Source organism: Triturus cristatus, chromosome 6 (genome assembly GCF_964204655.1).
Source record: "Triturus cristatus chromosome 6, aTriCri1.1, whole genome shotgun sequence".
Taxonomy (NCBI): Eukaryota; Metazoa; Chordata; class Amphibia; order Caudata; family Salamandridae; genus Triturus; species Triturus cristatus.
In genome coordinates, this window is record NC_140589.1 from 1,895,265,230 (window position 1) to 1,895,289,679 (window position 24,450).

Consider the following 24,450-nt stretch of genomic DNA (forward strand, 5'->3'; position numbering starts at 1 on the left):
TGAAGAGAGAGGAAAAATGGCGGCTGCAACCACATCACCACAGCGCCCAGAGGAGACGGGGTGAAATTGGGCTACTGCGCCACCATCTGCCACCACATGAGGAAAAAGTAACAAGACTGAAGCGCAGGGAGGCAAAAATATAAAATAATGAACACTTTCTTTGAAAATTAAGGTTCATTCAAGCCGTGGCAAAAAAAAAAAAAAAAATGACGGCCGGCATAGCGCGACCCCACCGATGCGCTAAACTGAAGAAAAATGGTGCGGAAATTACCAGGAGAGCGTCCAGAACGATGCCATCCCTGCGAGTGTCTGTTCACCCGCACAGCATTCCGAAATTAGCCCAAATGAAAGTGGAATGGGCAGTGTTCACTCGCTCCGGTCCGGGAGCTTCACCGCGGCACCGCCATCTCAGCCGGGCTCCAAGCCACGCCCCAAGCTAAAATAATGAAAACAGTTGAAAACGATCATATTAAACGTTTCCACTCTACCCATCAACCAGGTGTTGCAGTCCCTTTAAGAATGGCGCAGTTACCCACCCTGGGAAAACAATTTTGTTCAAAGAAAGAAGATACAAAGAAAGTAGCGCTTTCACTGGCAAACTCTGTAAAGTGGCGCTAATGTGTGTGGGTGTAAATAACAGTCTGGCCTGTCTACTGACCACTCTGTATTGCTTTATTTAGGTATTTAAGTATTTTTTCTCTCCGTCCCGAGGTTTTTCTTTTCAATAGAAAACGGTCAGAAAATGAGGACATTTTCAGCCAAAGTGTTCCACCTTTTTTGGATCCATTTCACAGGGGAACAAATAAAGAAAAGGAGAGGCAAGAGGGAGTACCTTAAGAGCTGCCTCTTGAAATCAGAGAGTACCTTAAGAGCTGCCTCTTGAAATCAGCACCTAAGCAGGAGCGAGACAGAGACAGATTGAGATGGACGATTAAATAGAGGAGGGCAGCCGCCAGAGGCAGATCAGGAGTACTGGAGACGGTCCTTGCCATGAAGGAAAAGAGACAACGTTTTTTTCCCTTCTCTGCCCTTCCCAGAATGGCTGAGCCTTCCTGCAGCATAACAAAGGGCAGAGGGCGGGTGGCCTCTGACTCCAGGCAGGTCGAGTGCAGGGCCATTAGGTAGCGCTTTCGCGTGCTAATGGCCCTGCGAATTACAGAAGGGAGAGGGGAAATTCTTTTGTCCCCACGACCCCCCCCATCCTTGTCCCCCCTGTCCCCCACTCCAAAATCTGGGGGGGGATATATCCCCTGCGTCCCCCACACTTCCTACGCCCATGTAAACATTGAGATCCCCGCCATGGAAAAGCTGGCAGAAAGGGACATTGGGGGCACGTAGCAGGCCCCTTTACCCCTGTCCCCCAGACATGGGACCTGAGGGGCATCTATGATGCCCCCCTACATATTACTGCAGCATGCGCCAGGCACCGCATTGTGCCTGCCACGTAGTGCAGTGATATATGTAACATGTCCTTTTTTTACATTGCGGCGGATGATGCAGTCAGCAGCACCTGCTGCAATGTAAAATATAGGCACTGCGAACGCAGTAGTGGCAGTCGCATTGTAATGCCTATCGTGGTGCCGCCACCTTGAAGGCCAGAGGCCCCATTCCCAGATTCGATGGCGGATGGACTGAAGTCCGCCTGCCATTGTAATCAGCCCCTAAGTTTGCAAACGTCTTGGTCTCTGCTTCATGCACAAACACTTTTAACATGTGCAGCCTGCTTTTGGGCCACTGGAGTTATGCAGCAATGGAGGCCAAAATGATGTCGCAGTGTTGACTAAATTATGCAACAATTAAAAGGCTGCAGCGTAATGAGGTACATTTTATGATACTTTATTATTTTGACATATTTATACATATTAACAGCCTCTGCAAAGCTTTCGCCTCATTAGTACCTGTGTAACATACAAATGCACCACTGGGAAAGGTGACCAGTCAACCTTTGCAAAGGTAACCCTTATAATAAATGGGGTAACCCAGTATAGTGTCAAAGGACCTGGGTATCGATCAGTAAAGAAAACAATTGGTCCCAGACACTCCTAATTACACTCAAATGAATACCTGTAGGAGAGTGTAGTATGCAATCAATTCATACAACCGAAAATATATAATGTAAAGGCACAATCAACAGGGAAATCTCATAGATAAGAGGCCAACCAAAGGCAATTAAATTGCAAAAATCAATTTATTTCCCACTGAGTCATATTCATAAAATGAAAAACATACACAAAGGCATAGTATGCAGCACATGATATTAGCGCGGTTATTTCCAAGGAAGGAGAAAGAAGTGAAAGTAGTTGCTCATGTGTGGGGTAGAGAAGGAAGATAAAGATGATCAAAAGGCATTTAAAAAGAACAGTTCAAAACACTAAAGCAGAAGGGATCCGTCTTTAATTCCAGACAAGGCCGGTACCCCTACCGTACTGGGCCTACCCATAAGCTCAATCGCAATATTAATTTTTGGTAAATGTTTCTCAATTAGAGGCACAGTGAATCTTCATCTGTGGTTGGAGTAGTAGGGCAGTAGCTGTTGGGTGTAGGCTCACTGGGAAAATGTCGACGTTTCGACCCTGACGCAAAAGGGTAAGTAGACTCCTCTGCTGCGGATCTTACTCAGGACAAAGGAAAGGGAACCCGAACACGGTCGTGGTGTGATGAAATTAAATTCCAGACTGTACTCTGTCAAAATATCCTGAAATTGCTTCAGGGTGGGGGAGAAATCACCGCGAGGTACCGCTGAAATGGAGCGGCGTGAGACCTTCTAATCATATGCTGCCATTGGTCCCGGGGGGACGTTCAATTCTTAATTTAGAACAAGTTGGAGACGTGCCGCATCCGTCGGTGTCTCTGAAGGTACAACCTTGACTTTGGTTGGCCTCTTATCTATGAGATTTTCCCTGTTGAATGTGCCTTTACATTATATATTTTCGGTTGTATGAATTGATTGCATACTACACTCTCCTACAGGTATTCATTTGAGTGTAATTAGGAGTGTATGGGACCAATTGTTTTCTTTACTAACCTTTGCAAAGGGCCCTACACTTCACAGCAACATAAGTCACATTTCTTTTATTAATTTGTGATCCTTTTGAGCTACAAAATTGTTTTGGGGGAAATCATTAGATTATGCAGCAGATGATGTATTCTGTGGCAAATATGATACAGCTATAGTTAAGTGGAAAACATTTTTTCACTTAACTTAATTTTGCCCCAACATTGTAGTTGATCAATTTGTAAGTTCCCGAAACCCAAAAGTCGAGTTTGGGCACAATTTGCATTTCAAAAGCAGTCCTACAACACAGGGCTACTTTTAACTGACCTCAGGCTTCAGCAGTGCACACACGCAAGCGCAGAAAGGGCTGCTGGCCTCTAAACTGCTGTGCCCTATTATGTTCTAGGGACTTAAAGGTAGTTCTAATCCCCCTGCCCTATTAAGTACTAGGGCCTTATAGGAAAGGTCATCGCAATCATAGGGGTACCCTAACCCATAGTGCACCCTAGTGTATGTAGGTGTTTCCACTGTATTTTTGTGTCTCTTTCAGAATAGCACTGGCTGTTTAGGCAGAGGCCAGGGTCAGTCAGGTACCACCAGTACCAGTCAGCAAACATTTGGGGAGTGCCCAGGGCACAGGGTGGCTTTGCAACACTAGAGAAACACAAACTCAGAATTTAAAATATAACACCATGGTTGGGGGCGTTCTCTATAATAATCAGAATTGATTTATATCCTAATGAACCCATTTTTCAACATTAGGATAGGGAAAGACTGGGGAAAAATCAAAACATTCTAATCTATACCTTGAGGTTTTCATGCAGCTCTTTGATGACGGTTAATAGCTCACTGTTCAATGTTAGGATTTTAATTTATAAACTGCAAATACCAAAAGAATCTCTCAGACAAAAGCAGTAACTCAATGACCTATTTACGTGATATGCATTTTGTGATCTGCGTGGTACCCGTTCTTTGCAGCAGGCATACCCCACTGTGGCTGCCTTACCATGAGTTAAAACTTCCACTAGACAAACCTTCGATCTCTCTCAATAAAGAACATTAATCACCAAAGTTATCTTCACATTTTTATTGTTGCCTGAAAATTGCTGGAGACCAGGAATGCAGCAACAGGTACTTTTCAAATGCACTTGCAAACACGATGCCCCCACCCTAAATCAGCTTCATTTGTTTGCTTTGTGCATGAAGATGCAAGATTCATATACATGTTATTTTTAAAACATTTGGTCTCATTACTATATGAATGCAAATACCAATAAAGCATACATGCAAACTGTGACTATATGCCTCCTTTTCTCAATATTTCACTTCGAAAGTATGCGATTGTATTTGTTTAACGGGTGTGGATTTGTATAGGGTCACTGGAAAGTCCACAAGGTTGTCCCTGTCCCCCCCAGAATTTTAGTGTCTCCTACGCCCCTGGATTCGCTCAATACCTTTTTGTGGAAAGAACAGCAAACCAAGGAGGCATGTCCAGCCAGACGCTATTTGGACAGTTCGCTCAACCAACTGTGGCTGCAGAACCTTTGGGAGCCACCAGAGACCTTTGCAAACTTCAGAAAATAGTAAATAACACTGTCAAAAAAGATTCACTCATACAGGATAAAGCTGCCCTGTCAGAGCTCGCTCAAGTCTGGTTCACCATACAGTCCTATGGCAAGGTGGCACCCCAAGCCTTTCTCCACACTAGCTTATCTAGAACCACACTAGCTTATCTAGAACCATCAAAGAGAAGTTCTTGAAACTCCGCCTAGGCATATTGCCATCTGCATACCATATGCCGCCGTGGCTACACCCTCTGAAGCCAGCACTTTGCCGACTATGCGGGGAGGGAGAGGAGGACATAGTGCATCTGCTAACCATATGCAGGACTCTAACACGGGAGCGTCTGACCCTCCTTAGACCATTCTTTAACAAGAAACAGATTCAGACTTGCAGACAAGCAGTGTTGGCAAGCTTCTCCGGCGAGGATGCAAAATTAAGCTACCACCTGGTAAAATTCTTATCTGTCGCTGAACTGAGCATTAAAAGACAAGCCAACCAGCTAGCAGACGGAAAAACAGCCGAGCGGACCATGGTGCTTTGACTCAGCTTTCACAAGGCGCACTCCAGCACAGTTAAATGCCGGCACGCCACGCACTTTAAATGGATCCGCTTTGGGTAGATAGCTCCATATAAATAATTTTTATGATTGATCACTCAGTATCTAATGATTTTAAATGTATGCATTGTTTTATTCTCTTGCAAATAGCTGCTTTGCACTCAGCACCTTTCTCTGCCGTAAGTCAGGCGGAACACTTCTGAAACTTGCAAGAATCTTGCAGAGGTAAAAATAATGGCTGCTCCTGCACTTCACACTTTCCTTACATACTCAGGCGTTTCTGCTCTGCTGCTAAGTTGATACCCACAGGGAACTCATTGCCTGTTTATAATGAATGCCGCGTGGAACACGCATGAAACTCACTATAGTTCTCTTGCGCGTTGCACTTTCCTTTGCATGCCATAGCACCTTGCTTTTTGCTGCTTCATCTATCCTGTGGTCACGCATTGGACCAACCAGAATAGCTCCGTCTGTCAAGCTGCCAAGCTTATGATTATAAAAAACAGACTATTCGTACCTTTCCTCGTGAAGGTTTTAGGTTACTCCCCCGGCAGTATCAGGGTTACATTTGTGTCTCAATTGTATTGTGTTTTAATGGTAACTTATTCTTTTGTTCAAATTGTAGCACTGAAAATACAACACGAGCTGCACGTTTGTAAAGGTTTTAATTAACTGTACAATAAACTCAATTTTTATTTCGATTTCCATCTTGAGGCAATCGGGAATCCCACCCTGCACAAGAGATTCAGGGGTGACCAGAGTGGGAGAATGGCAGATTTGAGCTCTTTGAACAATTTGGGGGGGTAGCGGATCGTTGAAGTGATTGGAGGGTTTTAATAAAGTCACAGAATTGAGCTGCTCAGCAACATCTGGTAGTAAACATCTGGTAGTAAAAAGGAGTTAACAGCAGTTCCATGATGCATTGCTTTTTGGCGTATATTCTATGGAGTAAGAAGTAGGGGCTCTCGTTGCAGTTAGCCACTTAACTCATCCATCACTAATAATGCTGAGATGACTTCGATCTTTTTAATCAATGTCTTGATTAATCTCATTCCTGATAACATTTAAAGTCACTCAGTTCATGAAAACACCCAGTCCATATATTATTGATAGTGCCTAGATACTGCCTCAGCTCTTCTTCACAACCACCCTATTACAGCAGTACAGCCCACACACTACCTCATTAATATCATTGATTCTCTCTGTTCTGAAATCTTCCCAGACTCACTATGCTGTAGTTAGCGCCTAGGCCCACTGTGTTCTTCATAGCCCCTGCACTGGCTCTGCTACAGGTAGCGCCTAGACCTGCCTTTCTAGACAGCAACTACATCTGTTTTGTTCAGCGTCATACCTTATTGTGCCCTTAATATTTCTGTTATCTCTCTCTGCTATAGATAGTGCCTAGACACACCGTGCTCTACATAGGACCTACACTTGCTGTGCTCTGCATTGGCTCCTACACCCACTGCTCTGGATAGCATCTACAACTGCTCTGGGTCCTACCTTATTCTTTCCTTAATATTTCTGCTCTCTCGCTGCTAAAGATAACGCCTAGTTTCAATTTGCTTTGCATAGGACCCTCGCCCGCTCTGCTCGGGCTATAAATGTCAAGCCCAGTTTACCAGGATCCGGTTGCCGCAGAAAATGGGTCCACCTCCAGATATTACCAACACCCAACCACTGAAGGGAACTGGGTGTGTGAAAGATCAGGAGGGGGAAAGGAAAGGGAAGGGACAGCAGTGGAAAAGAACCTGCAAAAACAAAACAGACAGGAATAAAATACGGTAATCACAACTACTCTCAGTATGGTCTCGCTAGGAAGTATAGGTACCTGGATCAACCCAAAGGCCGCAACACCGGAATAAAGCCGGCTCGCCAACTACCCTCGTCAGACCTATCAAGCAAAGAAGACAGATATTATCACATCCACTACGTTCAACAAGCTCCACGCAGCGCTTGACAGCCCAACTCTTGCATACCAGAACATATAGATGGCGAGTCAGGGGTGAAGGACCTCCTTCTGTAACACCCTGAGAACAATGAATTGTCTCGAAAAAGAACCAAAAGCATAATGTTTCCACTGGAGATAAGGAAGCTCTCCTAACGCTGTACACCCTTAGTCTCGAGGTTACTTCTCCTCGTATTCCCTTCTTCTTCTGATTACACAAAGAATTATAATCCCAGGTTGGCTTGTAGCCTGCACCTGTGGCTTGGGTATTTTCCCAACAAAATAACGCGCAACATCCTGCGCGACCGCGCTCCCTATATCCTGTTGGCCGCTGATGCTCTTGGGTAATGTAGTTCTTTCAGGGCCTCAGTAGGCGCTGTAACGATCGGTTCCAGACAGTTGGTCCCCCTCCCCTAGCGCCTTCTAGGACCAGGTTTCAGAGGGAACCGACGATGGAACGAACGTATGGCTCTGGGAGCATGTACATTCTCCCAAGGTTCCCATGAATCATCTTCTGCCGGATACCCTTTCCAGGATATGAGATACCACAACCCTCCTCTCCATAGCTTGTAATCTTTGATGCTTCTGACTTCGTATTCCAGGCCTTTGTCACGCAGCACTGGTGGCGGTGCTCATTGGCGGGCCCCTCGCGCTGGCTTCAGAAGACTGCAATGGAACACGGGGTGGATTCGAAGTGTCCCAGGCAACTTTAGTTTGTATGTTACTGGATTGATTTGTCTGATCACGGTGTACGGACCTATGTAACGTGGATGAAAGATGCTTCGTATCTTAAATCGTATGTTCTTGGTGGACAGCCAGACTCGATCCCCAATCTGGTATTGTGGTCCCTCCCTTCTGTGTCGGTCTTCCCATTTTTTGTAGGTCGCCTTGGCTTGTGTCAAATGCTTTTTAACCTGGCGATGCAAAGATTGAAGTGCTTTCACTTTTGACAGAACCATGGGTTGGTTTCGTACTTCCTCGGGGATGGATATCGGAAGTACTTTTGCTTCGAACCCAAAAGTGGCATGAAACGGAGAGAGGCCTATGGAGCTGTGCCACACATTGTTATAGGCCAATTCCGCCATCCATATCATGTCGGTCCAGGATTCCTGGGCTTCTCTAGCATAACAATGAAGGTATTTCTTGAGGGTTTGGATCAAACGCTCCGTTTGTCCATCTGTCTGAGGGTGGAAGCTGGTTGACAGAGATGATTCTATGAGGAGGGCTTTACACCATAGTTTCCAAAATCTAGCGATGAATTGCGGGCCTCTGTCAGAAACAATGACTTCAGGTAGGCCGTGCAGCCGAACGACGTGGGTCAAAAGGAGTTGCGCCGTGGCGCTGGCTGTGGGAAGATTTACACAAGGGATGAAATGCCCCATCTTTGTGAGTCCATCCACCACCACCATGATGGCCGAATTACCCTTCTCCGTTGGTAATCCTGTGACGAAATCCACACTAATGTGTTGCCATGGGCGACGTGGAGTGGGTAAGGGTAGAAGTTTTCCTTTCTTTCCCCTTGTTTCAGTTTTTGCTCTAGCACATACTTCACATTGAGCCACCCATGAAGTTATGTCCTTGGGTAGTGATTTCCACCAGAAGCGGCATTGGATTATTTGCAGGGTTTTTTGTCTTCCTGGATGTCCTGCTAAGGGGGAGACATGGCACCACTCGAACGCCTTTTTCTGTAACTCCTTCGAGGGTAGGAATACTTTGTTCTTATAGAAAGGCAACCCTTCTTTTACTGACCGGTCTGCATAGTTTCTTGCCCAGTTTTCCCATTCTGTGTGTGGATGCTGTCTTCTTATTTCTGACAGGAAGGGTTCCGCTCGTACTACGCACACTACTTTCGAGGGATCTATTATGGGTTCCATCTTTTGGTCCTGAGGGACATGATTGGCGGTTTTCTGTCTGGATAAGGAGTCTGCCTTTCTTTTTTCCACTCCTGGTCTAAAGGTAACCACGAACTCGTACTCAGCAAAGAAAAGCATCCACCTCATTTGTCGTTGGGAAAGATGCCGAGCGGACTACATATACTGGAGGTTTCGGTGGTCTGAGTACACCGTGACGGGATTTTGGGCCCCCCATAGGTAATGTCTCCACTCCTGAAACGCCCTCTTGATGGCTAGCAGTTCTTTTTCTGCCACCGTATAATTTCTTTCAGCGGGGTTTAATTTCCTCGACATATATGCCACAGGGTGTAGCTGACCTGTGTCTTGATTCCGTTGTGACAGGATGGCCCCTACGGCCTCGTCTGAGGCGTCTGCCTCGACCACAAAAGGGTGTTCTGGTCGTGGATGCGCTAGTATGGGAGCTGAAGTGAAAGCGGTCTTTAGGAATACAAATGCTGCCTCCGCTTCTTTGGTCCAGTGGAAAGGTACCCCCTTTTTAAGCAGCCTCGTGATGGGTACTGCTACTTGAGAGAAGTGTTGTATAAACCTACGGTAGTAGTTTGCAAAGCCCAAAAAACTCTGAACCTCACGAACGTCTTTTGGAGTAGGCCACTCTTGGACAGCAACCACCTTTCTCTCAGCCATGCGTAACCCTGCTGGACTTAGCATTACCCCTAGGAACTCTACCTGCGTCACCCCAAATTTACACTTACTCAATTTGCAATATAACGAATGCAATCTTAGGGTGTTTAGTACTCGGAGAACATGTCTGACGTGTTCTTCTGTGGTGTCCGAATATATGAGGATGTCGTCGATGTACACCCCGACAAATACATCCACGTATTCCTTCAAAACATCATTTAGAAAATACTGGAATGCCGCCGGGGCGTTACACAACCCGAACGGCATAACAGTATATTCAAATAACCCGTATCGGGTTTTAAATGCCGTTTTCCACTCATCCCCTGCCCTTACGCGTACCAAATGGTACGCCCCTCGTAAATCCAATCGGGTGTATATATTGGCTTCTTTGACTTGGTTCAACAGGACCGGGATGAGCGGCAACGGGTATCTGTTTCGAACGGTATTCTTATTGAGGACGCGATAGTCCACACACACCCTCAATTCACCGTTTGCTTTTGGGATGAAAAACAGGGGGGAAGCAGCAGGGGAACGGGAAGGTCTTATAAACCCTATGTTCAGGTAATGGTCTAGATATTACCTCAGATGTCTAGTTTCGGGCACTGAAAGGGCATACACCCTACATGCGGGGATAGTGGCTCCCTCTACCAGGTCTATACGACAATCGTACTCCCTGTGAGGGGGCAATTGTTCGGCTTTGGTTTCACAAAAAACGTCCTGATACTGTGAGTATTCTGCCGGTAATGTAACGTCTTTTTCAGCTGCGGTGGCTATCGCATGGGAATGGGTCAAGGACATGCTCTGTGAGTGGAAAGAATCATGAACGAGGTGGTCCCGACATGTGTCGGAAAGGAACCGCACCGTTTTGTTCTTCCAGTCGATCGTGGGGTTGTGGTGGCTTAACCACGGCATGCCCAGGATAACCTCATACTGGGGGGCATCAATAATGTTTAGAGATAACATTTCCTGATGTCTCTCCTCCCCTACGCCCACTGTCATGAGCAGCTTATCTGTTTGTTCAACAATCAATCCCGATTTTAATGGCTTTCCGTCTACAGCGAACACTTCCTCTGCTGTCCTCCTCGGTACCCTTTGTAATCCCAGCTTAGTGACCAGCCCGCTGTCTATGAAGTTCCCGGTGGCCCCAGAATCCACCATGGCCTTGATCGGATGACGGAAATCCCCCTGTGTAAGTGTACTGGGGAGCACAATATGTGTTTCTGTATCTTGTACATCAGATTTTGCCAAGGAAGGTAGAAGCCATCCTAACTCTTTGTCTTTTTCCCTAACCACCTCTGCCTCTATCTTTGCTATCGGTGCTAATGTGGACACTGCTACTTTCTTTTGTCTAGACCAGGCTTCGTTGGGCTTCGGTTTAGTGGGACAGTCTCTTACATAGTGTCCTTTTTTCCCGTAGTACATACATAATCCTTGTACCCTTCTGCTCTCTCTCTTCTCTGGTCAATGGGCTCTTTACTACCCCGATTTCCATTGGTTCTGAGGATGCCTCAGGGCTTAGTACCACCTTACGGGAAATTCTCTCTCCTCGGAACGACCCCCTATCCCACCTTTTCTTTTCTCCTCTTTCCATCATCCTCCCATCTAAACGCAGGGTCAGGCTAATCATGTCGGTGCAAGTGGTGGGCTGTGGGTCTATTTGGGCCAAAACGTCCTTCATCTCCTCTCGTAGTCCTTGGTAATATAAGGACATACGTTTTTCCTCTGGCCAGGCTGTTTCAGCTACCAATCGTTGAAGCGTGGTTAGATAAGTGACCAAATCGTTTCTCCCTTGCTTTTAGTTCTAGTAGTTCCTCGTCCGCACTAAGCGTGGTAGCCCTTCTATCGAAGACCCTTTCGAACTCTGACCTAATCGCCGCCCAATCCGACAATACTGCATCATTGTTTCTTACTAATGGCACAGCCCAATTCGCCGCATCCCCTATCAGATAGGATATAGCGAATGCCACTCGGGAATGATTATTAGGGAAGGAGGCAGGTTTGCAGGAAAAGTGAAGCATGATTTGAGTCAAAAACACTTGAACTTTAAGGGGATCCCCGGCGTACCTCTCCGGACTGGCCAGGGGTATGGGGGGAGGCACAGTCACTTGAATCTGAGATGCCACGGGGGCAGCATCAAACAGGTTCCTTGATAACCTCTCTACTCTGTATCTTAAAGCCACAGTTTCAGCCTTAGAAGCGGCTAATTCCTGCTGTACAGCTAGTAGCGCCTGAAGAACCTCCTCCATGGTGGCCATGGTCTACCGCAACCGAGCCGGGCGAAGCTATAATTCGTGGACGCGTTATTCTGTCAAGCCCAGTTTCGCAGGATCCGGTTGCCGCAGAAAATGGGTCCACCTCCAGATATTACCAACACCCAACCACTGAAGGGAACTGGGTGTGTGAAAGATCAGGCAGGGGGAAGGAAAGGGAAGGGACAGCAGTGGAAAAGAACCTGCAAAAACAAAACAGACAGGAATAAAATACGGTAATCACAACTACTCTCAGTATGGTCTCGCTAGGAAGTATAGGTACCTGGATCAACCCAAAGGCCGCAACACCGGAATAAAGCCGGCTCGCCAACTACCCTCGTCAGACCTATCAAGCAAAGGAGACAGATATTATCACATCCACTACGTTCAACAATCTCCACGCAGCGCTTGACAGCCCAACTCTTGCATACCAGAACATATAGATGGCGAGTCAGGGGTGAAGGACCTCCTTCTGTAACTCCCTGAGAACAATGAATTGTCTTGAAAGAGAACCAAAAGCATAATGTTTCCACTGGAGATAAGGAAGCTCTCGTAACGCTGTACACCCTTAGTCTCGAGGTTACTTCTCCTCGTATTCCCTTCTTCTTCTGATTACACAAAGAATTATAATCCCAGGTTGGCTTGTAGCCTGCTCCTGTGGCTTGGGTATTTTCCCAACAAAGTAATTTGGGGGATCAGGGTTTCTCCCTTCCGTGACTCTATGATCCGTGATTGGTATAGGTGGTGCTCTCCCGAGAACCCGCGGTTCCTTCACCGGCGTTACTTCCTCATTTGCCGCACCCCCGTACCTACAGTATTGTCGATCACCCGACAGCGTCTCACGGAAGTTTGTACTGTCAAATGCTTAACGTTTCCCCAAAAGAGCTGCCCAGCAACTCACCTATCTGTCTCTCGATAGGAAACGCACTTGGAGCGAAGCTCGGCCCCACAGCGTCTTGCACGCTGCATACTCACGGTCTCGCCGTTCGGCTTGCCGCTCTCGTCTTCCTCCCAGTCCTCAAATATCCAACGTCGTATCCCCTGACGGCGCTCTGCTTTCTTCCTCCTCTACTCTCCACCGAGGTAGGGAATAGTTCCAAAGTTTAAAAATAACGCGCAACATCCTGCACGACCGCGCTCCCTATATCCTGTTGGCCGCTGATGCTCTTGGGTAATGTAGTTCTTTCAGGGCCTCGGTAGGCGCGGTAACGATCGGTTCCTGACAATAAATTAATCTGCTCTGGAGACTCCTATTGTCGCTCTGTGAGAGATAGTGCCCAGATCCACTTTGCTTAAGATAGCACCTACAACCACCAAGCTCAGGTTATCCCTGGTGTCGCTCTGCTCTTTATAGCACCTAGACCCACTGTTAATATAGCCCAGATTCATACACCATTCAAATACCGGCAACGATCAAGGGTCAGTTGAGATACATGACTTTAGAAAGATTGTAAATTAACTTTCCCTGGGCTAGGCCGTGTAATAATAGGAAGCTTTCCCTGGATAAGAAGGGAGGCAATTTGTCGCTATGGATTTAACATTGTTGTGTGTTGTGGGGAGAGGGTCTCACACATTGAACAACAAACCTTCTCTGGTGTATTGGTTGCTCCTTGAGTTCACACTCATTGATAGGAGATCACGGAAGGATCTTATGCCCTTACTCTGCCTACTGCAACTTTACATTGAAAGTCTAATCTAGAATTTGTTCAGTGCACTTGTCTATATGGACAATTAAATGTACCAATGAATTCCAATAAATGTTTGTGATGGACTCTGCATTTCAGCTTATTCAGTGTTTCTTTTTCTTAATCAAACAGGTGAAAGAAATGCAGTAATAAATGAAAAAGGTAACGGTAATAAACATCACTTGTGTAGGAAGTAATGTAAAAACAGTATGCCTCGAGATCACTTCCCCTGAAGACTAATGCCTTACCAAAGTCTTTTTCTACAGCAGAAAACACAAACTGCCCAATGAGGTCTGTACTTGTCTCTTAGGGATCAGCTGATAGACATAGAAGATATAACACACTGACATACTGAAGCAAGGTGTTCATGACGAAGGAAGAGCCAACCTGGTATCAGAAAGAACACACAGAACAGAAACCGTATGAATATCTAGACTGTGACAAAACATTTATTAGGCAGAGAAAGAGCAAGTGCGGCATCAGAAACTTCCAACTGGAGAAAAAGCATATCGATGGACTGACTGTGGACAGGTGTTCTTTGCAAAAAAAGACCTAATGCAGCACCTGAAGGTCCACGTAGAGGAGAGACAATACCAATATAGAGATTGTAATAAAGTGTTTCAAAATAAACATCACATAAAGCATCACGAAAATATCCACACTGGGGACAAACCGTATGAATGTACAGAATGCTTGTTCCGTTTGATTTTCGAGCCGCTGGTCCGTGGCTCTTGTGGATCATTTCCTTGCCTTGTCCTGCCTTTTCGAGGGCTTCCTCCCAGCTCCCTGTTTCCTTCGAGGAGAGGGTTGCCCGCCTGGTTCAAATTCTGTGGACTTCCAAGAGTTGCATCAGCTGTTCCTGAGACGATCACCTCGGGAAAAGGACACTGCTACTTTGTTGCAGTAAGAGATAGCATTTCCCCGTGAAACATTTTGTATTTCTCACGCTCCAGGAAACGGGGTGTCCTCAAGATTTTCGTGTGCTACACATTCCTCGAATCTGGAACAATACATGCTTCCTAGACATTCTCACGCCAGTACTTGAAAACTCTGTATTGATTCCATACCCCTTGAATGAGGTCTGGTCCAATATTCTGTACATTTCATGAAGGTGCCCCCCGTGGCACTACAACACATACCAACTTATTATTTTGGGATTTTCTGCTTCTCACATACCCATTCCCAAGGTCCAGGTCCTGGTTTTCGCTCCGGCTCCCGTCGAAAAGCTGAACTGCGCATCTAGAGAGAGGTGACAAAAGGGACACTCACAAAAGGGAGTGCTGAAACTCACGCATGATGCTTAAAGGGTTCAATGAAGGACACAAAACCTTTTAATATTCGCTCGTGGAACACCAACGGTCTGAAAACCCTTATAGAGGATCATGATACAGTAACCTTTTTAAGGGACTTTGATGTTTTAATATTCCAAGAAACATGGAATATGGAAAAGGAACCCCTAATTGGTTATTTTGAGTATTTGAACTTGGCATTCCGTAAGTCAGGCTTCGGTCGCGCAAGTGGCGGCTTATCTATCTATGTATTTTTGAGCTTGGATGTCAAACATTATGAAATTGATTTCCAATTGGCGTGGCTTTTGTGCATCAAATTAGACCTTAAACAACCTATAATATTTATAAATGTCTATCTAAGTTCAAAGAACTCTTTCAAGACTTCTCAATTTACTGCACTATGGGAAGTAGTTAAAGTGTTGTACCATGACCACTCAGCCACTATGCTAATTATCTCAGGATATTTTAATATGCACCTCCTCACAAAAAACTGCGCTAGCAAACCAAGCAGAGTGCTGACACAGATGTGCCGTTCCCAGCTCAATAAATATAATCTCATGTCACTACAGGAAGACGTCCAAAATCACAACAAGAGTGTACCTACATTCATCTCAATGGAGTTGACATCCTCCCTTCATGACTATCAAGTGATACCTAGGATAGAAAGTGATCACAATCCGCAATCACCCTGGCATTATCAGTTGTCCACCTGCCCGAAGCAAGATCCATGATAATTGCTTCCCTTTAGGATCGTTTCCCTCCTTCTACCGCATCAAAAGGGTCCATTATGAGGCCTAAAACAACAGGATGGTATACAAATTGGTCGCTCCGCCAAAAAAGGGAACTTAATAGAGCTATAAGGGCGACTTTTAGAAAACCTAATAGAGTACTAAAAACCTCGGAGCTTCATAAATCAAAAAGGCTCAGAAGACAATATAAAAACGAAATATGGAAAGCCACACAAACATACTTTGAAGGAATATGTACCAAGCTGCATTTCCTCTGCAAAACTCAAAATCCAAAATTATTTTGGGTCATGATAAACAATCTTAAAAATGGTTGTAAAAGAGGGAATAGTGCTAATTTCACTGTATCTTGCTGGGCGTCTTTTATTTCTAATCTTTATGGCTCATCCCCGGACATACTGCTTAATAATAATGCTGTTTATCAAAAGTCAAGCCTGTCAAGCAGAGAAGATGGTGGAATATCTAGGAATGTCTAGCATTATATCCACGCCGAGTCACAAGTTAAAGAGATATGGCTTACAGAACAAGTAAAAATGGCAATAAACAGGATTAGATCGAATGGTGCGCATGGTCCCAACGGAATTCCAAATTAAATTTTTAAAGCAATGCTTGATCTTAGGTCTGAGATTTTAACAACTTTCTTCAATGATGTTATTAAATCTAAAATGGTCCCCGAGTCATGGCAAGGAAGCATAATACAGCCGATTTACAAATTATAGGCTAATTGCCCTAACAGATGTGGAGGCAAAAATCTTCTCAAGCTGCTTGCTTAATGACTTAGAAGAATGGGCCGTAAAAGAACATTTAATTCCAACCTTCCAAACTGTCTTTCGAAGGAGTGAGTCAACGACTACGAACGTGACCTTATTGATTTTATTGGCCGAAAGAGCAAAGTACAGAAAGCAAAAGCTATATATTTGTTCTGTCGACCTTAAGTAAGGCCGCTTTTGATTCCGTCCCCTGCAACCTACTTTGGGCTAAACTATCTGAATGGGGTATTTCAAACCAATTGCTCGACATGATTAAATTGGTATATACTAACACATGGGTCCAGGTTAAAGTCAGGGACGGCAGATGCACAACTTGCCGATTTGAAACTAAGAGTGGTCTTAAACAGGGTTGCGTCCTGGCTCCATGCCTTTTTAATCTTTTTATGGTCGACCTACTGTTGTACCTTAAAGAAGTTTATACTCACTCACCTACCTTCTTAGGCCAAGATATCAAATACTTACAATAGGCTGACGATACCATTTTTTTAAGCCACACTGCCATAGGCCTAAGAAGATTAGTCCATTCATTTAACCACTATATCTCCGCTAACAGTTTACAAATAAATACCAAGAAGACAAAAATAATGACGATAGGTGGTACAAAAACAGACAAGAAAGAATGGAAGATTAACGGGTTACTTATTGAAACTGTAAAATATTATAAGTATCTGGGAATAACATTCGACGATAATCTGTCTTTTAAACAGCACTTTACTAACCTCAAAGCAAAAGCTACAGCCTTGTCCTTTGCTTTTAGAAAGTTGAGGGACAAGTTGTCTTGTCCAAACCATGAACATCTACTTAAGGTTATGAAAGCAAAGCTGATTCTTTCTTTGGCTTACGGTTCAATGATTTTTCGTGGGAAAGACGTGAAAATCCTTGATGACCTACAAATAAAAGTTTTTAAATCTGTCTTTGGGGTTCCCAGGTATATTGGGCATGCCAATGTCAGATTGGAAATTGGTCTGAGAAGACAATCTCTGTTAAGGCAATCTGATTTTTTAAAATCGTTATATTCTTTTTTTCGTTCAGACCAGGGCACCCTCGCAAACCAATGTTGGCAGGAGATAATGAGGTATGAGCACGCTAGGAGTTGCAGAGCTTATCTAATGGAGAGTTTAAACAATTTTAAGTCTCCGCCTTTTGAAGACGAAGTCAGGAGCAAGGCGGTATACAAACAGACAATAAATCGATCACCTACTCTTCTATCGAGTCTTCTAGATAAGGATGAGCTCGCAAAAAAGAGTCACTCTTTTTTTTTTTTTTTTTTTTTTTGAAACCGTTTATTGCAATCTCAAATAGTTACAAGTATGGGCCTACAACCGTCCGCTAGAGTGGCAGAAGCATATGACATACGTACAAAGAAAGGCTCTTGGCGGTGCAAAAAGGTAAATCAGGAGATATCAATAGCGCGGGCCACATGGCTCCAGGCCCACAATACGGTTTCATTTTGTAAAAACACAACAACACCAAAACCACACCCGCAAGGCAACCCGCAATCCGAAGTGACAGCACGCGCTCCTTAAATGGGGGACCCCAACCAGCCGCAAGACTCTAAAGAGGGGAATGGGAACAGATCAGGGACTGGGGAACCCCGTGCCCATGGCCGGGGGAGGGGGTCAGCTAGGGGGACGGAGCTGGTGAGGCAGCAGGCAGCAGTGGTGGCTCACAAATACCCCCGCGGTAGACGTTCCAGGGGCCCCAGATTTTCACCCACGCCCCAGGCTTACCCCTCGCCACATACACCACCTTTTCACGGAACATACACCAATCCATGTGCTCTTTCCAGGCCGACACCGCCGGGGGCCTCTGGGATCCCCACAATTGAGCAATGTCACGCTTAGCTATCATGTATCCCAGAGTCACCCATCGCGTCTGCGGAACCGAATAGTCAGTTGGCTCCCACACATTCAGCAAGCATCTCCTCGCTTCAGGCAACTGCGCGACACGCGTAACCACTCGCAGGACCTCATGCACACCACGCCAGAATCGCTCCACCTTTGGGCATTCCCACAGAATACGCAAGAAAGTTGCCAAAGCACCACAGCCACGCTTACACAGTCCATCCTCAGCAAAGCCCATACGCAGAAGCCTTGGCCCCGTCACGTAAACCCGGTGGAGGATCTTAAGCTGGACGAAGCGAAGGCGAGCCGGAATGGCCACCTCCTTCGGAGAGGCCACCGCGGAAATCCAGTCCTCGTCGTCCAACTCCAACCCATCGGCGACCCAGGCCTCGCGGAGGCCAGTCAGCAGGCCCGATCGGTCGTTAATCAGTTTTTTATATATGAGGGAGATCGTGCTGTCTGGGACATGGCCATCCAGCACTCTATCCTCCAGGGGGGAAGACTCCGGAATGGATGCGACATCCGGGAAGACGGAGCCCAGTGCGTGACGGACTTGCAAGTACCGAAAGTATTCACTGCCTTGCAACTGAAACTCCGTCTGCAGCGTCTCGAACGTTTTAAATCCCCCCCTCGTCCAGAGATCTCCCACTGTACTGATGCCGATCGTGTCCCACTTCTCGAAGCCCTTCGAGGTCCACAGGGAGCCCAACCTCTCAGACGCATATAGCGGTGACGCCCGGGTCAAACGGTCCTTCCACCCCATAGCTGCGTTAGCCGTGTGCCATACTCGCACCATGACACGCGTCGGTCCCGTCAGGTGGGGGTCAGGCGCGCCAGAGTAGAGCGCTCGATTGTAGTCGCCACCAGGCAGGAGCATCTTGTCCATTTCAAATGCCGGGTTCAGGGCGGGCCCGTAGAGGCCGTGATTAATTGCAGCTAGCTGGGAGGCCCAGTAATACCGTTTAATATCCGGGAGGGCAACCCCCCCATCGTACCACGGGAGCGTCAGTTTAGCCAAGGCTATACGCGGCCTCCCGTCCCAGAACAGGCGATGCTGCAGACTCTCCACCTCACGGAAGTAGCGCGCCGGGACCAAGTCCATAGTGTTCTGGAGAGCGTACAGGAAGCGCGGCAACAACATCATCTTAAACAAGGCCGCTCAGCCGAGCGGCGAAAGCGGCAGGCGCCGCCAACGCACAACGTCCTCCTTCAAGCGCTGGAGGGGGGGGGTAGCAAATTCCGCTCGTAGCGGGCCTCCGGGTCCAGAGTAATGTATATACCCAGGTACCGAAACCCCTGGGAGGCAATCTGGATCGGACAGTCCCGCGGGAGGACGGGAGCCTCCCCGGAAAGCACATATACACAGGATTTAGCCCAGTTGATGACAAGGCCCGAGTTACGACCGAATGAGCGCAAAACATCAACCAGGACAATCAATGATTTACGCGGGGAGGCGAGATACAAGAGGATATCGTCAGCGTAGAGGGACACGCGGTCCTCATGCTCGGGGGTCCAGCGGAGACCACGGATGGAAGGGTGCCACCGCAGCCACTCCGCCAGGGGTTCCAAGGCCAGTGCAAACAGGAGAGGCGACAAGGGGCAACCCTGTCGCGTGCCCCGTCCCAGTGCGAATGGGGCCGAGACTCGTCCATTCACCACCACCTGCGCCAATGGGCCCGAGTACAACAACTTGACCCAGCTGATGAATCCCGGTCCAAAGCCAAACTTCGCCAGCATCGCCCAAATGTATGGCCACTCGAGCGTATCAAACGCCATGGTGGCGTCCAAGGACGCCAAGATGGCCGGTTCCCACACAAACGGAACACGCGCGAGCACCCCGTGCAGGCGCCGCAAATTAAGGGCTGTGTTGCGATGGGGTATAAAGCCGGACTGGTCTTGGTGGACCAAATCGCCCACCACGCCGACCAGCCGGTTGGCGAGCACCTTGGCGAGGATTTTCGGCTCCGCATTCAAGAGCGAGATAGGCCTATAGGATGTGACCCGCTCACGGGGTCTCCCCTCCTTGTGGATCACCACGATGATGGCCAGACGCTGGTCCGGCGGAAGGGAGCCCCGCGAGCGGGCTGCCAGGAACATCGCGCGAAGGTGGGGCGCCAGTACATCCGGTCGCAGCTTATACAGCTCGATAGGGATGCCATTGGGGCCCATGGCCTTGCCAGATGCGACCGAGCGGATGGCAAGGGCAATTTCGTCCGAGGTGGGAGGAGCCTCCAACGACTCCCTGTCCTCCACCGACAGGGAGGGCAGCGCGATGTCCCGAAGCAGGGCATGGGAATCCTCCTCCGAGCAGGGAGAAACCGGGGAATACACCTCGCGGAAATGATCCGCGAAGCAGGAGACAATGGCTTCCGGCTCGGTGACACGTACACCATCCATTCTCTCGATCAGCGGAACCACACGACTCGCTCTCTCCTTTTTGTCCAACCACGCAATCAATTTCCCAGCCTTATCACCCACATCATACAGTCTCCCCTGCTGCTCTCTACTGAGGCCCCTGGCCGCCTCCGTGACGAGGGCCCTATAGGCCGCCTGCTTGAGGTGTAGAACATGTAATGCGGCCTCCGTCACCCCGCTCCCCAGGTCACCCTCCAGTTCAGTAATCTCGGCCTCCACCCGGGTCACCTCCTCCTGCTCGCGCCTCCGGGCATGGGAGATAAAGGAGAGGGCCTCCCCTCTGAGAACTGTCTTAAAGGCCTCCCACAGGGAGATAGCCGAAGGGACAGACCCCACATTCTCCTCAAAGTACCGCTGCAAGGATTTAATCAAGTCAGCACGAATAGTGGGGTCGCGCAGGTACCAGGCATTGATTGGGGCTACCCTGCCCTCCCCCCTCGGGAAGACATCAAAGTGCAACAGTAGTGGGGAGTGATCTGAAATACCCCGCGCCAGATGGCGCACCTCTCCCACTCTCCCAGCATAGGCCGCAGGGACAAGGACATAATCAAGCCGCGAGAGGCTACCATGGGCACCCGAATGGAAGGTGTACTGCAGCTGCGCGGGATGCTTTAGTCGCCAGCAATCCACCAATCCCAGTGTATCTAAAAGGCCGGACAGCCATGCCTGTGCCCGGGGGAGGTCCCTAGGGGGATGACGATCCAGAGACCCAGAAGCCACCGCATTGAAGTCCCCCCCAACTATCAGAAGCCCACCCGGGAGGTCAAGGAGGAGGCGCCCCAGGTCCGCAAACGTGGTAGATTGTAACCCCGGTGGAACGTACACTGATACAAGAACGACTACTCTGCCCTCCATTCTACCCACCAAGACAGTGTAGCGTCCCCTCCCATCATGGCGCACCTCATCAATCTCCAACGGGAGCGAGTTCTTAACCATGATGCCCACCCCCCGCGAGCCCGAGGTGAAGCCCGAGTGGGCCACCAAGCGATAGCCTCGCCGATTCATGGCATGAAAGGAATTACCAATAAGGTGTGTCTCCTGCAGGAAGACCAGATCTGGTGAAATTCGTTTCAGATACTGCAGGACCACACCACGCTTAATCCTATCCCCCAGTCCGTTAACGTTCCACGACAACACAGTCAAATCCCTACCCCCCATCACACATAGAAGCCATCAGTCGTCCCCCAAAGAGCATCTCGAAAACACCAATACAGTAAAGGGTTTGCCTTGCGGTACAAAAAAACAACACTCCACCCCCACCCACCCATCCCAACAGAACTCCCCCCTCCCTGCACCCCTGCATGAGCCCAGACAGCCCCCCCAAAGTGCAGTGTGCCTGTCGCCCCATAGATGAAAAACTAACTAGTCCCCCAGAGGAGGAGGGAAAGCCCCGAATAGACCCCATACGACCTGCACAGGAGGGGAACATACACGATCAGTAAATGGTAACAAGAATGTTGTCCAGAGCAAGGCCTACTATTCACCCCTCAGTTCTGATCCGGCGAGCCCTCCCCGCCAACCGCACCCCCCTTACCTCCCCGGCCCCGATCCCCAGGCATAGTGTCCAACCAGTCCCCAGCCGCCTCGGGACGGTCAAAAAAGTGCGTGCGGCCATCCACCTCTACCCTCAGCTTAGCTGGAAAAAGCATTGAGTACTTAAGGTTCAGGTCCCGTAGGCGACGTTTCACTCCGAGAAAACTCAGTCTCTGCTTTTGGACCGCCGGAGTAAAGTCAGGGTAGAAATTCACGTCCATGTTGTCGAGCCTGACCGGTCCCTGTAGCCTAGAAGTCTGCAGGATAGCGTCTCTGTCCCGAAAGTTGAAAATCCGGGCAATGAGAGGCCGCGGCGGGGCTCCAGCCTTAGGTCTTCCTCCGGGGACCCTGTGGGCACGTTCCACCGCAAAGAGTTTACTCAGCCCCCGGGGCTGGAGACGGGTGAGAATCAGGTCCTCCACAAACAGAACCGCCGCCTCCTCCTCTCGTCCCTCCGGCACCCCGATAATGCGAACATTGTTCCTCCGGGCTCGACCCTCTGAGTCCTCCAGTCGACGGTCCATCAGGTCGCTCGCCTGGCCAAGCCGGTGCACCTCCTTTTGGAGGGCCGCCACGTCTGTTGTGAGGCTCGAGGTGGTGTGGGCCAGAGAATCGACCCGGTCATTCGTTTTGGACAAGTCGGCCCTCACCAGGCCCACATCCACGAGGACCGAGTCTATCTTCTGCGCCAGAGTGTCGAAGCGCTGGTCCACCGAGGCCTTCATCTCGGCGATGGCGCCCATGACGTCTCGGAGGGTCAGATCCGCGGGCTGAGCAGACGTATCAGTCGGGCCCGCTGGGGACGTACGCGGCGCCTCTGGAGATCCCTTCTGGAGGGTGTAGCGGTCCATGCTGTTGGACTGATGGGCCGGGCCACGGCGGGTCGATTTCACCTTTGCCCGGTCGCCATCTTGCTTTGTGGCCATGGCTGTACTCCCAAAGTCGTGCCAATCTCCTCGAAAGGGCCGACAAACCAGTTCACGGGTTCCGGGGGGGGTGACCACAGGACCGCAGGACGACACACAGCCGGCGGGTCGGCCGGGCACCCGGACAAGGCCACACCACCGCACACTGCGCCGCAACCCTACCTCGCTTGAGAGCAAGGAGGGCGCAAAAGCGAAAGTGAAAGCGCGGGGTACGCGAGTCGCCCAGCCCTGCCCGCCGCTGTTGTTCACTTTGTCCCCGGATCGCCCCACAACTCCAATCCGGGGGGCCGGCGTGGAGAAGGCCGCAACCTCCAATCGGTGCTCCCGCCGGTGTCCGAGGTCCGATTCGGAAACGGAAAACGGGTGTCGCCTCAGCTCGGGTTCACAGACACAGTCCCCTCATCTAGGACAGGATATAATCAGGATTAATGCAGGAGGTCGCAGCGGTCCTCGGGAGCTTCGCACCTACGCGGCCATCTTGGTTGCGCGCTAGGCTCCTCCCAAGAGAGTCACTCTTGGTCAGTTATTAACTCATTCACCAAATTAGAACCTCAATCATATCTCACGACCCATTTAAAACCATTTTTAAGGAACACATTTATGTTGCTACAGTTTGGGAGATATCCCACAAAGGATGGAATTCCTTCATGGGAAAAAACTGGTCCTCAAACAGCTGTAGGTTATGTGGTTTTTATAAAGAAACTTTATGCATTTTGTAACTTCGTGCCCTCAGCTGTTAGAAGAGAGGAAAGTTCTGTTGAAATCCATCTTTAATGAATTAGGGGTGAGAACATGTCGACAAGCTATTATAACCTGTCTCACTCGGAATATGCCCCGCCTGACCTCACAATTTGTAAAGTTTGTTTTTATCGCAGAAAATACATTACTCGCCAAGTGCTACTCCCAACATCAATCACTTGCCTAGACTGTTAATGATTGTTTTTGCAGGATAATGTTGTTAATCCCATTTTAAACAAAAATCTGTAACTCCAAAAAAAAAAAAAAAATTATTTCTAAGGTCTTGTGTATGACCCTAAATCTGAAGTTCTAAAAGGTTTTGTTTATAGTAATTGGAAAAACATAGTCAAGATGTTTTAAAAAGGTTTTAAAATGTTTTAATGGTTCGTAGCAATTGGTTAAATCCTAATACAAGATTAATTATCTGTATAGTGTGGGTCCGTTCTGAAGAGGAGAAATTATTAATTTCAATTAACAGTTCAAAAATGTTTTCCAGCTGTTAGATGCTGCAGAATTGCACTTTAATTATCGCTGCTAAATACAAGACTCTGCACAATTGCACTTTAATTATTGTTATTAAAAGACTTGGCACAGGCACTTTTAACCATTGCTGCTAATTGTAATATATTGCACAGGTACTCTTTATTTAGTACATCTTA